Here is a 12,266-nt window from a genome sequence, read left to right as displayed (position 1 = left end):
TATAGAAGGCAAATGTTCTCTGTGGCTGGAGCATTGCCTCACGCCCGCCCAGCTCCTGCTCTGGTGCCTGGGCTGCCCAAACCTTTCTGTGCCCTTATCTGTACCTGCTCAAGCAGCTCTGGGAACGGCAGTCCTGGGGCAGGGGCTGGTTGTCCCAGTGGGAATCTCCATGCGGGGCCAGGGGCTCTCCCTGCTTTGCCTCAGGAGTCCCCATGGCTCCCTCGCCCCTGCGCTGGGGCACTCCAGAGCCCTCCCACGCATCGTCCCGCCCCGGGGATCAGTGTTTTCCTCTCTCCCCAGGGCTTCGAGGGCAGCACTGAACGAAAGCAAGGAAAAAAAATTAGAAAAATAAAAAGGCAGGTCTAAAAATAGCCCTGCTGGCCACCGTGCCTGGGAATGGACTCGAGAGAGTGCTGCTGCTTGGGGCCGTGACTCGCTGTGGGGCTGCGGGCTGCCCGCACCAGAGCAGGCCTGCCAGCCCCTTCCCATGGGATTCCCCCCGCCCGCTGCCCAGGCTCTTGCCTGCATCCCGGCTCCAGCCCCAGCTCTTCCCTGCTGGATCTGTCCACATCTCGCAGCTCTGCTCACCTGAGCAGAAACACCCGGGAGAGCAGTGGGGCCTGGTGATGGGAGTGTGCAAGGCTTTAATTATAGAGCAGACTTTTTCCTGTTCTTCTTCTCTATTTTTTTTTTTTTTTAAAAAGCCTTTAGCACATGCATTAACATGGCCAGGCCATGAATAATTGACGCCTGGCTCTATTAAGCTCTTACACTGAAGTAGGTCACGTCTGCTCCGAGGGTCCCCGGGCGTCCCTTGCCCGGCCGGAGCGAGGCCGGTGCCGGCGTGTGGACACACGTGTGTGCCCGGCCCGGCCGCGTGCGCGCTGCTCCGGCTGCTCCCGATGGGGTCCTGCTCAAAGGGACACTCTGGGAGGTGATTTGGGGACAGCCGGTGCCCCCAGAATATCCACAGCCCCAGACAGGATGAAGCTCTAGGTGCAGGGAAGCTCTGGGTGGGGCACGAGCTGTTGGCATCAGCAGGGAAAGGATGCAGTTCATGGCACCTTTGGTCCTTGTGCTGCCTGGGCGTGTCAGCTAATAGCCAAAGGACAAACCTACCAGGGAATAGAGAAGAAGACAGTGAGGCTGGAAAAAATACAGGGGAAAGAGGCTGCTTTTGTCATGCTTTCATTTTACTCCTTACTGGAAACTCCCCCTATTTTCCTTGTTTTGAAGGTGGGACAAAAGATACATTTTGGAGCTTTGGACTCTTCTCTCCCGAACACGCTGTGCTCTGCCACAGCGTGTGGTCTGGGCGCTGAGGCAAGGTACACTTTGGGAATAGAAAATGCAGCTGTTGGGATGCAAAAGGGCCTCTCGACACGGCTGTGCCGGATAAGCTGCTCCTATTGGAGGTGATTAGACAGTCACAGCCAGCCAGGGGGGCAGATCCAAAACTGTCCCTGCTGCAACCAGAGAGTTAGGAAGGGGTTCAGGTTATCTCACACCAGCGTTCATCCAGGGATGTACGGTCACAGGAGCTCCTGTCTCTGAGTCAGGAGCATCCCGCAGCGCTGATGCTCCCCTCACGTCCCACACACCTCTGCTGATGGTTAAGGGTCCCCAGATGCAGCTCAGTCACGTGGGTGACGATCGGTGCTTTCCTCCCATTTCTCTGGGAAATGCAGTGAAGAACAATTCAAAGGGATTTTGTAAAGGATCAAAGCCCAGTGATTCCCATGGTCTGTGCCAGCACAACTGCCACCGTCCCCTTTCCTGTCCTGTCTCAGGCCGAAGCCTGTCATGGCTAGAGAGCATTTTGGACATCACTGATGACCTGCCCGTTGTTTGGCCATCAGGCAGAGAACAATGGCCACAGCTGTGAGGAAATATCTCAGAGAGCCCCAGCTCCTTTCTGCAGCAGGATTTAGCAGCTACTGCTCCCTGCTGATTTCCACAAATCATAGCATCACAGAATATTTTAGGTTGGGAAAGCCCTCTAAGACCATTGAGTTCATCCATTCCCCAGCACTGCCAGGTCCACCACTGAACCAACATTCCCAAGCACCACATCTTTGAACAGTTCCAGGGATGGGGACTCCACCACTGCCCTGGGCAGCCCCTTCCAATGCCTGCCCACCCCTTCAGGGAACAAATTTTCCCCAACATTCAACCTAAACATTCCCTGGCACAGCTTGGGGTCTTTTGCTCTCATCCTGTCCCCATTCCCTGCGAGCAGAGCCCGACCCTCCCTGGCTGCCCCCTCCTGTCAGGGAGTTGTGCAGAGCCACAAGGTCCCCCCTGAGCCTCCTTTTCTCCAGGATGAGCCCCTTTCCCAGCTCCCTCAGCTGCTCCTGGTGCTCCAGCCCCTTCCCCAGCCCCATTCCCTTCTCTGGACCTGCTCCAGCACCAAAATGTCATGAGGGGCCCAAAGCAGAACACAGAATGTGAGCTGTGGCAAAAAGCTGCATCTCATGCAGTGTTGCTGGGATTCCCCTGGCAAATATTTGTAGTCCACCCCCACGAGGGTGAGGAGCAGGTCTCCTGTGGTCAGGGAGCATCACGTGCCTGTGGGGCTCCAGCTCATGGCATGTGGCCAGATAAAATGACTGGCTGAGATGTATAATGATGGATGAACTTGGTAGCCCCTCTGGAAGAGGCAGGTTGGGCTGGCAGGTGTACAAGCAGGCTCAGCCAGGCCTGAAATACCACCAGGAGGGCAGGAAGAGGTAGAGAATGATGGACACCAAGCAGGAAGGAGACAACATTCTGGCTGCCTCATGATTCCTTATTACACAGGGCTCCCTCTCAGGAGTTTTGCTTGGATATCACCACACTCTCACAGCTCCAAAAATCCCTCTGCTCTCCCCCTGCCAAACACCTACTTGTTGAATTATTCCCTAACCCAGTAGCAAGTCTGTAGAGACTTGGAATTGGCATCCCAATCCCCCATGGAAAGACACAGGTGGTAAACAACGGATGGCACAGGGATCACGTAACAAAATACACCCCAAAAATAACTTAGGGAAAGGTGAGGGGTGCCGGGTCCCACCCCCAAAGTGATGGATGACATCCCAGAGGGGCCTTGGGAGTCAACGGGGCCTTGTGCTGCTGCGATGGGATCCTGAGGGTTATTAATTACAGGAGGCACCTCCAGTGCAATTCAGGAATACAGGGTATCGGGTCAGATCCGCAAAGAACAAAAGCTGCTCTGAGCCAGTCCGGCTTTACGGCGCTGTTATCTGGGATAGTGCGATGAGAAATGTGCTCCCGGTCTGCGCTGCCACGACATGCACAGTTCAGCTGGGAAGCCAGGAGGTGGCATCCGAGACCTGAGCACGGACAACAAGGTCACCGCCAGCAGGAGCTCACCGGCAGCTCGGGACAGTGAGGAAACACGCATGCATTTTGTCATGCACCTTCTTCTCCTCCTTGGGATGGGGAGAGTGGAGATATTTTGGGAAAAGAATCTCAGGATTAAATTAATAGAGGAAAATGTTTTAATTTTTTCTGGTCAGCTACAGCGTTGTTATGAAAAATACACTTAATTTGAGCTGGGATGGGACGGGTGGGGGGAGTTGTTCACAGTCCACCCGGGCTGAGGTGGGACTATCACCACTTAGGCTGGTCCTGGCTTGTTCCAGCTGAGCCTGGGAATGCCCTGAGGCTGGAGCTGTCCCTCTTCTGGGTGCCTCTCCCATGCATAGCTCCTGGTATTACTCATTTAACTCAAAAAGAAGAAGCAATGTGCTGCCTTCTGTGATGACACAGCCATGACGCATTAGGCTCTCTACCCGTGCGGGCAGCGGGAGCCACCCAGGGGCACTGGGCAACCTGTGCGACTCCTTTGGCGAGGGAGCCTGAGAGGGGCAGGGGCACCACTGTCACCCGCGGTGTGTCGGGACAGACGGCAGATGGCACCGGGAGATTAGCCCGGGACAAGCTGGGATGCCCGAAGGGAGAAGAGGCCACTGCTGCACTTGCGAGTCTCAGCCCAGCGCAGGCAGGAGACCAAGAGGAACCAGCTGCAGCAGCCCCTGGAACACGGAAACACCAGAGCCTGATAAAAACACGGAAGGATCTCCAAATGCATCAGAATGTCCTGCTCTCCTGGTCTGGGGCGCTCAGATCAGGAGAAATCCCAGCTTTTCCTCTGGGATGCAGATGGGTTGGAGTCTCTAGAGTGTTTGTCCTGCTCTCCCGTTCCCTCTGGTTCCCATGCTCCCTAGGCATGGCAGAGCATGCCTCATCTCCTGGGCTTCTTCAGGTGGGATTCAGCCGGTGGGCTTCATCCATTGGGCATCATCCCTGGGCTTTGTCCACTGGGCTTCACCTGCTGGGCTTAATTAGGGCTGACACATTCCTTTCATGCTCCTCTGGGTGCCAGGAGTGAGTGAGACCTCCTGAATCTCTCCTGGGTCTCCATGCTGCTCACCCAGGAGAGGAGTTTCAGCAGGCAAAGGGAGACTGCCAGCTTGTGCCAGCGTGTTAAAGCTGATGGCTGCTGCAGCAATTGCTGACTGTCAGGGCAGGCTGACACTGATGTGTTTCCATCACTTCCTCCCGCTGTCCTTGGCATCATGCTGAGGGCTGAGTCGGTTGCTCAGCGGTCTGTGGGTGACAACACGGTCCCCCTCACGGGACAGCTACAAGTGCTCTTCCCTCTCTGGTGGCAAAGACACCAAGACCTGCCCACCCCCAACTGGAGTCACTCAGAATGTGCTGGAGTCTCCTGGGGATCTGCCACCCTTAAGGATCATGAGCGAGGTTTTGGCAGACGAGCCTGATCCTTGCAAACGTCTGGGAAAGGCTGTCAGCTGCTCTGTGTCCCCAGTGCCTCCGGTGTCAGCCTGAGCTGGATGATTCTTCCCTCAGTAAGAAGCGTTATGGCTGCCCAGCTCCAAATATCTGCCGCCTCCTCCCTGCCAGGGTTGGCTCATCTCTGCCAATGCCCCCAGGAGGTCTCTGCACCAGTGGGTGACCCTGTGTGGCGTTTCCGAAGGCGCCTGCTGCCGCAGGTGGATGCCGACTGACTGATCCCGGCACCTTTCCTCGGGAACAAGTTCTGCCAGAGCAGACAGTCTGAGCCTTCCGTGTCACTTCCTCGTGCTCAGCTCAGCAGGGCCCCTGATGGGCTGAGAAACGCCTGATAACACCCCGCGCATCACAAAGCCACCCACAGCTTCTCCTGCCCTCCTGCCAGACCTGCAGCTGTACCTCTGCTTCCCAAATCCCACCTGGATGTAACGAGGAAATATGGGGAAGGGGCTGGAGCAGCTGAGGGAGCTGGAAAGGGGCTCAGCCTGGAGCAAAGGAGGCTCAGGGGGGACCTTGTGGCTCTGCACAAGTCCCTGACAGGAGGGGGCAGCCGGGGGGGGTCGGGCTCTGCTCGCAGGGAACGGGGACAGGAGGAGAGGGAACGGCCTCAAGTCACACCAGGAGAGGCTTAGATTGGATATTAAGGAAAAATTTCTTCACTGAAAGGATGGTCAAGCCCAGGAACAGGATGCCCAGGGCAGTGGTGGAGTCCCCATGCCTGGAACTGTTCAAAGTTCTGTGTGGTGGCAGCACCTGGGTTTAATGGTGAACACGGCAGTGCTGGGGGAATGGTTGGACTTGATCATCTCAGAGGCTTTTCCCAGCCTAAATGATTCCGTAATTCTGTGATCCTGTTCCAGCCTTGCCTTTGTGCCCTGAGCACATTAAAATGCTGATGGACCAAACAGGGTAAAATTTGATTGAAGTTTAATTAAATACCCCTATTTTAGGTTGCCCCTCTGGTGTAGCACTTTGATGTGGGCTGGGAATCAGCAAGGAAATATTGCTTTTCCATGGAATTTGACACTTGTAGGTAGTTGCCTCTTCAGGTGCAATTTTTGGGAATTGAAGAGAAATTTTTCTCATGTGGATCAGCCTGGCTGTGCCAGTATCCTCCTGAAACCCAGTAAATGGCTTTGAACAGAGCATTTTGACATGGACCTACTTCCTTAATATTTACCAAGGAAAGGTTCACCTGGAAATCCAAGGGACCACTGTGCTTGTTGTCTTGGTTTCTTTTCAAAAAAAAAAAAAAAAAAAAGAAAAAAGCCAATTCTGAAAAATTTGTCCTTGCCACAGACCCCCAAAGTTCCAAGGTATCTCTTGGGAAGGTGTGCTGAGTTCCTGGGATGGATCTGGCTTTATTAAGCTCACATGGAAAGCTTATACCCAATATATGTAAAATAAAATGTGGTGGTGGAACCTTAAAAATGATGTTAGCATTTAATGAAGGCTAAAAATCCTCTCTTTGCATTTAACAGTTTAAAATTATTATTTTTCATTTCTGATGGAGAGGGCCTGTGGCTGGGGAGCAGCCTTGTTGGGAAATGGGAGGAATTCCAGTTGGATACAAGGGCAAAAAATTTACATTGAGAGTGGCGGAGTGACTGGAGAGGATATGGAGCAGTGGAGAGGGGATGTCTTCATCCTTGGAGACCTCCAGAATTGCCTCCACCTCAAACTTTCCCTGTTTCTTGCAATTTAGGGGATGTTGCATGGGAGAGAGGTCTAAGAGAGGCTAAGCTGGTCTCAGGCCACAGTCAGTAGTCATTTATCACTCAATAAATGAGGATTAACAGATATTTTTCCTTAAAAAAAAAGGTTTCTAGATAGAATGAAAAATATCTATTGTTTTAGGGATTCAGTGTATGACACTGAATGCAGACAATGTTTTCCAGAAGGTTTAAACCTTTCTGGAGTGTGTGAGCACTTCTTGGTGTTCTCTTCTCTTCATGCTTGCCCTTAAAAAAAAGCATTATATAATACAAAACAGGAAGACAACTTCCTTTTAATCTGTATTCTTAAAAGAGGTTATTACAAACAGACACACAAATCCCAAGCCATTAAGCAAACCCTGGGTTTCTAAAGCAAGTATGTTGTGGTGAAGAGAAAGGTGCTTTCCCAGCAGTGCGTGTTTGTGTATGGGATCAGAGCAAAGCTGCCATGCACAGAAGGTTCTTGAGCTAGAAACTGGAAGCAAATGCTGGTGACACTCACAGAAGCTGCTTTGGGGTGAACACTGGAAAAACAAGAGGTTTTCTCATGTTTTTCGCAGTGGAAATAATCAGAACAATGGGCTTTTCCTTTCTGGGCAAAGTTTTAGGCATGAATGTCGGACCTTGCAGCTCCAAGGACGGAGAGGGGCTGATCAAAGCCAACGTCAGGATGAGGAAGGGGAGAGTTGGGCTGAGCTGTTCAGGGTTAAAGCATCCCTGAGCCACCACATCGAGTGCTTTGTGCAGTGGACTGTGGAAAATAGTATTTTTATAACTACTTCCATTTAATTTCATGTCTCTTCCTCCCAGCATAGCCTTCCATGAATGAGGCAGAATGCAAGGCAGCATTTTGGGACAGTCCCAGAAGAAAAGCCAAATGGTGGAGCACTGCTAGGGGTAGTGAGGAACAGCATCTCCAGTCTGTGATGAGAGAGAGATGCAAGGAGAGGAGACATCTCCTCCCTGAGATAAAGGAGCAGGGATGGACACCTTTCCTTGGACAAGCTGTTCCACAAAACCATCCCAGAAAGAACAGAGGACTTGACTGGGGTGAACCAGCTCCATGTCAGCCCAGCAAACCATGTGGGGCCTGAGTTGTGCCCAGTAACTGATCTCAAGGATTGACACTCCTCAGAAATGCCACTGGTGTCAAGAAAGCATTCGACAGTCTTTGTTTTGGGCTTGGAGAGATGTGCCTTGAGGTGCCCTGGCTTGCCCACGGAAATCCCACTGCTGCTCAAAGCAGAGCCTTTGGGCAAACCTAACCTGCTCAGTGGAAGTTCTGGGGCCAGAGGGACACACACGCTCATGTCCAGAGAGTGCTCCTGAGTACACCTTCCTTTTCTCCCACGGATCCCAAAATCCTCCCAAAATCCTCCCACAGATTTTGGACTGATTTACATATATCCCTTCTCTCTGTCACTTGCATCCCGCTCTTTTATTCCTTTTCTAGGATCTTCTGCTACTCTGATATTTCTGGTCACTATTAAAACATGTGGGAGAAATGGGTCAGCTGGTTTGGATAATTTTGCAGATATTCCTCCAGGGAAGAGCAAATACAGACTTTACACCAGCTGTTTGTGGGCACACAGAGCAGGAGTTAGTCACAAAACAAAGCAGAGATCCTGTGGGTTATGACCGTGACCCTGAACTCCACCAAATTCCTGGGTGACTCTTGCGTTCTGCACCCTGCCCTGGCATAGCCTGTCAGTCTCCAACGTGACTCACACACCTATGGGATTTTCCAGGAAAGCACGCACAAAAAATTAGGTGGACACATTGCCCCAGTGCCAACACCAACCCCTGTCCCAGATCTGCCACTGCCATTCAGACAAAGCTTGTTTGCAGAGGAGTTTGATTGTGAGCTCTGTATTTCTGGGGACAAACACGCAGTGCAGAGGGACTGTCAGCCACTGTGCTCCTGTCCCACCTCGGGCTTGGGGACAGGGTGGTTGTCCTGCAGGGAACAGCCACTTCTCCCAGGAGGGGGGAACACACACACCTTCATGCTCTTCAAAATCTAGCACTTGGTCCCTAAACATTTGTCTCACAAGGACATTTCAAATGATTTCCTAAGTGGTGTTTTCCTGGGGACAGTTGTGTTAGTGTGTTACCATATTAATTGATGGGATGATATGAGGTGTCGTGCCTTATCATCAGGCAGACGTGAGAGCAGGGGTGGACAAGGAAGTCAGGGCTGAGGATGGCTTCTGTGGAAATCACAAATCTGAGTAGGCAAATAACTCCACGTTTAGTAAATACCTGACTGATGGAGTCATGGCATTTGTAGAAGAGGTGGAGGGAGCAGCGGCACGTACATGAAGGGATGGCTGAAAGTCTTGATCCAGAACAGAACAATAATGCAAAAACTGATAATCAGTGGCCACAAAGGCTCCCAGGGCCTTCTCCTGCCACTGGATCCTTTGATTATTATTTCAGAATCTAATCATTCCACTTGGAGCTATCCAATAGCATTACTGAGCTTCATTCTAATCTAGGTTGGGTGGCAGGTCACTGCCTTACACAGCCCTACCACTCAAGGTCCCTTTGGCTCAGAGGGGAGATAAGGCTGTCACAGGATGGTGGCTTTACAGCTGAGGTACAGTTACCACAGTCAGTACTGTAATAGCTGACTTACATTTCCAACTCTGTCAAAGGTGATGGTAGATCTTGGACAGGCACCTTAGAATTTTCTGCATCGGGAGAAAACACTTTGACCTAGTTGGTCAGAAATAGAATTGTGGCGTTGGGATGTGTAAGAAGAAGCTCCAGAGGGACCCTGTTGAGAGTCACAACACCTCCTAGGCAAACACAAGAGTCTTTTACAAGGTAACTAAGGGGAGGGGAATAGGAGCATCTGCCTCCAATGTGAATGCTGCTTGAGCTCTGCGTGGAGATGGAGAGCTCATGCAGATGGAGAGATTTAGCCCAGGCTACAGAGAATTCAGCCCTTTGGGTGCATTTTGGACCAGGCAGAGCCTTACCCTGACATCTGAACTTACAGCAGCTATTTGGCCACTCCACACAGGGTCCCCAGGACAACATCATCCTGAGGCTGCCCCAGGTGTGGGACTGCTGAAGGGTCACTGCAGGGAGCCCATGGGCCCAAGCATCGTCCTCCCCCTCCATGGGGGCTGGTGGGTGTGTGACCTGCAACACTGCTCTTTATTTTGGAGAGTTCATCCTCCAAGACATGGGGATGCATCTCCCTGAGGTCATGCCCCACTTCCTCACTGAGTTAGTTCTGAGGTGTTTCATAACTTGCACACAGGGAAAATACACACTGAGTTTGACCGCTGCAAGTGAACTGAGCTCTTTTCATGTCAACAAAGCACCCACCTCCTTACCTAGTGAGGCCACAACGATCCTGATCATTGACTAAATAGGCAAACATTTATTGTGGTTGAGTTAAAGCAAAGTGAAATGATTCTGGTAATAAGGATTATTGTGCAAGGTCACACCATAGCTGTGACAATCCCACAGCACTGCTCTTTTGTACCTGGAGGAACATGAATGGCCTCCCTGCCAGTAAAAGGTGGACACCCACAAGTGTAGGTGAAAGATAAAGGAATTAGGACTATGTGATAAGTGTGGTTTGTCTTTGGTTGGCAGTCAAAAGGGGTTGTCAGGCAATGCTGAAGGCAAACAAAGAGAAATGGACCATGGCAAGGTCTTCAAAACGTCTTTTAAAGGAGGATCTTGGAGGGTTTGTAGTAGCTAATGAAGTCCTCATGGTCCTGAAGGAAGAGCAGGCCCAGCAGGCACAGGCAGCAAACTCTGGCAGAGAAAACATGGAAGTGTGAAGTGAATCTGATTCAGAAAGGAAGCAGGAAAGAGAATGGGAGAAAACTGAAGGCAAAGTGCTGACAGTCATGGCAGGGAGGAGCAGAAGAGCTGAAGGAACCAGTTCCTGCGCTCCAACAAGAAGACACTTTTTGCCCAAAGTCTGGCAAGGAACCAACACGAGAACCCAAAGGACTTGTATCATAGCAAGAGCCCTGAGCTCCCAGTGGAGCTCCCAGTCCATGCCTCCAGCATTTTTTCAGAGTCAGGGAACCCAGGCATCAGGCTGCACTGTGCTGGTAGAGCTGTGGGATTTCATGGTGAATCCCACGCAGAGAATTTGAGTGGCAAGTCAAGTGTGGAGGCAAATACACCCTGAAAAGGAAAGGCACAAGCAGGTGCCTTGAGAAAACAAGCACATCCAGGAAGACACAGCTGCTCCCCACCTTTCCATAAAATGCAAATATTCCTGCTTCCATTCATGTGGTAAGAATTACACTGCTGTGTAAGCACTGAGTAAGGTGTTTTAAAAGAATGCATCAGTCTTCATGTGCATGGGAGGTGAAACATTTTTAGGGAAACTAAATTCATAAATATATCTATTCATGCAAGGAGGAGGACACAATAATACTAGAAACACAAGCTATTTTTAGCTGGTTCTGGCAATTTTACACAATAAATCCTGTATATTTTCTATTTTTCCAAGGAAGTCAACCTTGGAAAGCTTTCAGCTACAGAATGTTCTTAGAATGCTCTTCCCTCTGGTGACCAATGACAGGACCCAGGGAACAGCTGGAGCTGTGTCAGGGAAGGGTTAGGTTGGATATGAAGAAAAGGTTCTTCCCCCAGAGGATGGTTGGGCACTGAGCAGGATCGCCAGGGAATGGTCCCGGCCCCAAGGCTGCCAGAGCTCCAGGAGTGTCTGGACAACACTCTCAGGCACAGGCTGGGATTTTGGGGTGTCCCTGTGCAGGGACAGGACTTGGACTCGATGGTCCTTGTGGGTACCTTAAACCCAGGATATTCCATGATTCCATGATTCAGTGACACTGGAGGGGATAATCTATTTGAGATGTTTGTCAACTCCATTTGAGCAGAAAACCTCTTTTCCCCAAAACCCAGAATCCCTGAAATTTCCATTTTCCCCCCACCAATAAGCTATTTCTGCAGCTGAGATAACCACATTCCAATGGTGCCATGTCCAGGCAAGCCTTTTACTGAATGTTAGTCGAAGTGCAGGGTGCAGTGTTGTCATCAGCATGGCCTGGAGCTGGGGCTGAGGCCCTGACTGGGCCTGGAAGCAGCGGCAAGGGCTGGAGCTGGGGCTGGAGCAGGGATGGGACTGGAACTAGAGCCGGGGCTGGAGCTGGGGCTGGAGATGCACCTGGAGCAGGAGACGGACTGGAACTGGAACCGGGGCTGGAGCAGGGATGGGACTGGAACTAGAGCCGGGGCTGGAGCTGGGGCTGGAGATGCACCTGGAGCAGGAGACGGACTGGAACTGGAACCGGGGCTGGAGCAGGGATGGGACTGGAACTAGAGCCGGGGCTGGAGCAGGGATGGGACTGGAACTAGAGCCGGGGCTGGAGCAGGGATGGGACTGGAACTAGAGCCGGGGCTGGAGCAGGGATGGGACTGGAACTAGAGCCGGGGGCTGTGGCTGGAGCAGGGCTGGGGCTGGGGCTGGAGCCGGGGCTGGAGCTGGGGCTGGACCCAGGGCCTGAAGCTGGGGCTGGGGGAGCGGTGGCTGCAACTGGGGCTGGAACTGGAGCTGGGGCCGGGCCTGGAGCTGGAGCTGGGCCTGGCGCCGGGGTCGGGGCTGAGGCTGGAACTGGAGCAGGGGCTGAGGCCTGGAATGGGAACTGGAGATGGGGCCTGGAACTGGAGCTGGGGGCCCTGGGCCCGGCAGAGAGCCTGGAGCTGGAGCTGGAGCTGGGCCTGCGCTGGGAT

Source organism: Corvus brachyrhynchos, unplaced genomic scaffold, assembly GCF_000691975.1.
Source record: "Corvus brachyrhynchos isolate BGI_N302 unplaced genomic scaffold, ASM69197v1 scaffold164, whole genome shotgun sequence".
NCBI classification, from domain to species: domain Eukaryota; kingdom Metazoa; phylum Chordata; class Aves; order Passeriformes; family Corvidae; genus Corvus; species Corvus brachyrhynchos.
Note: the sequence above shows the minus strand (reverse complement) of the source record.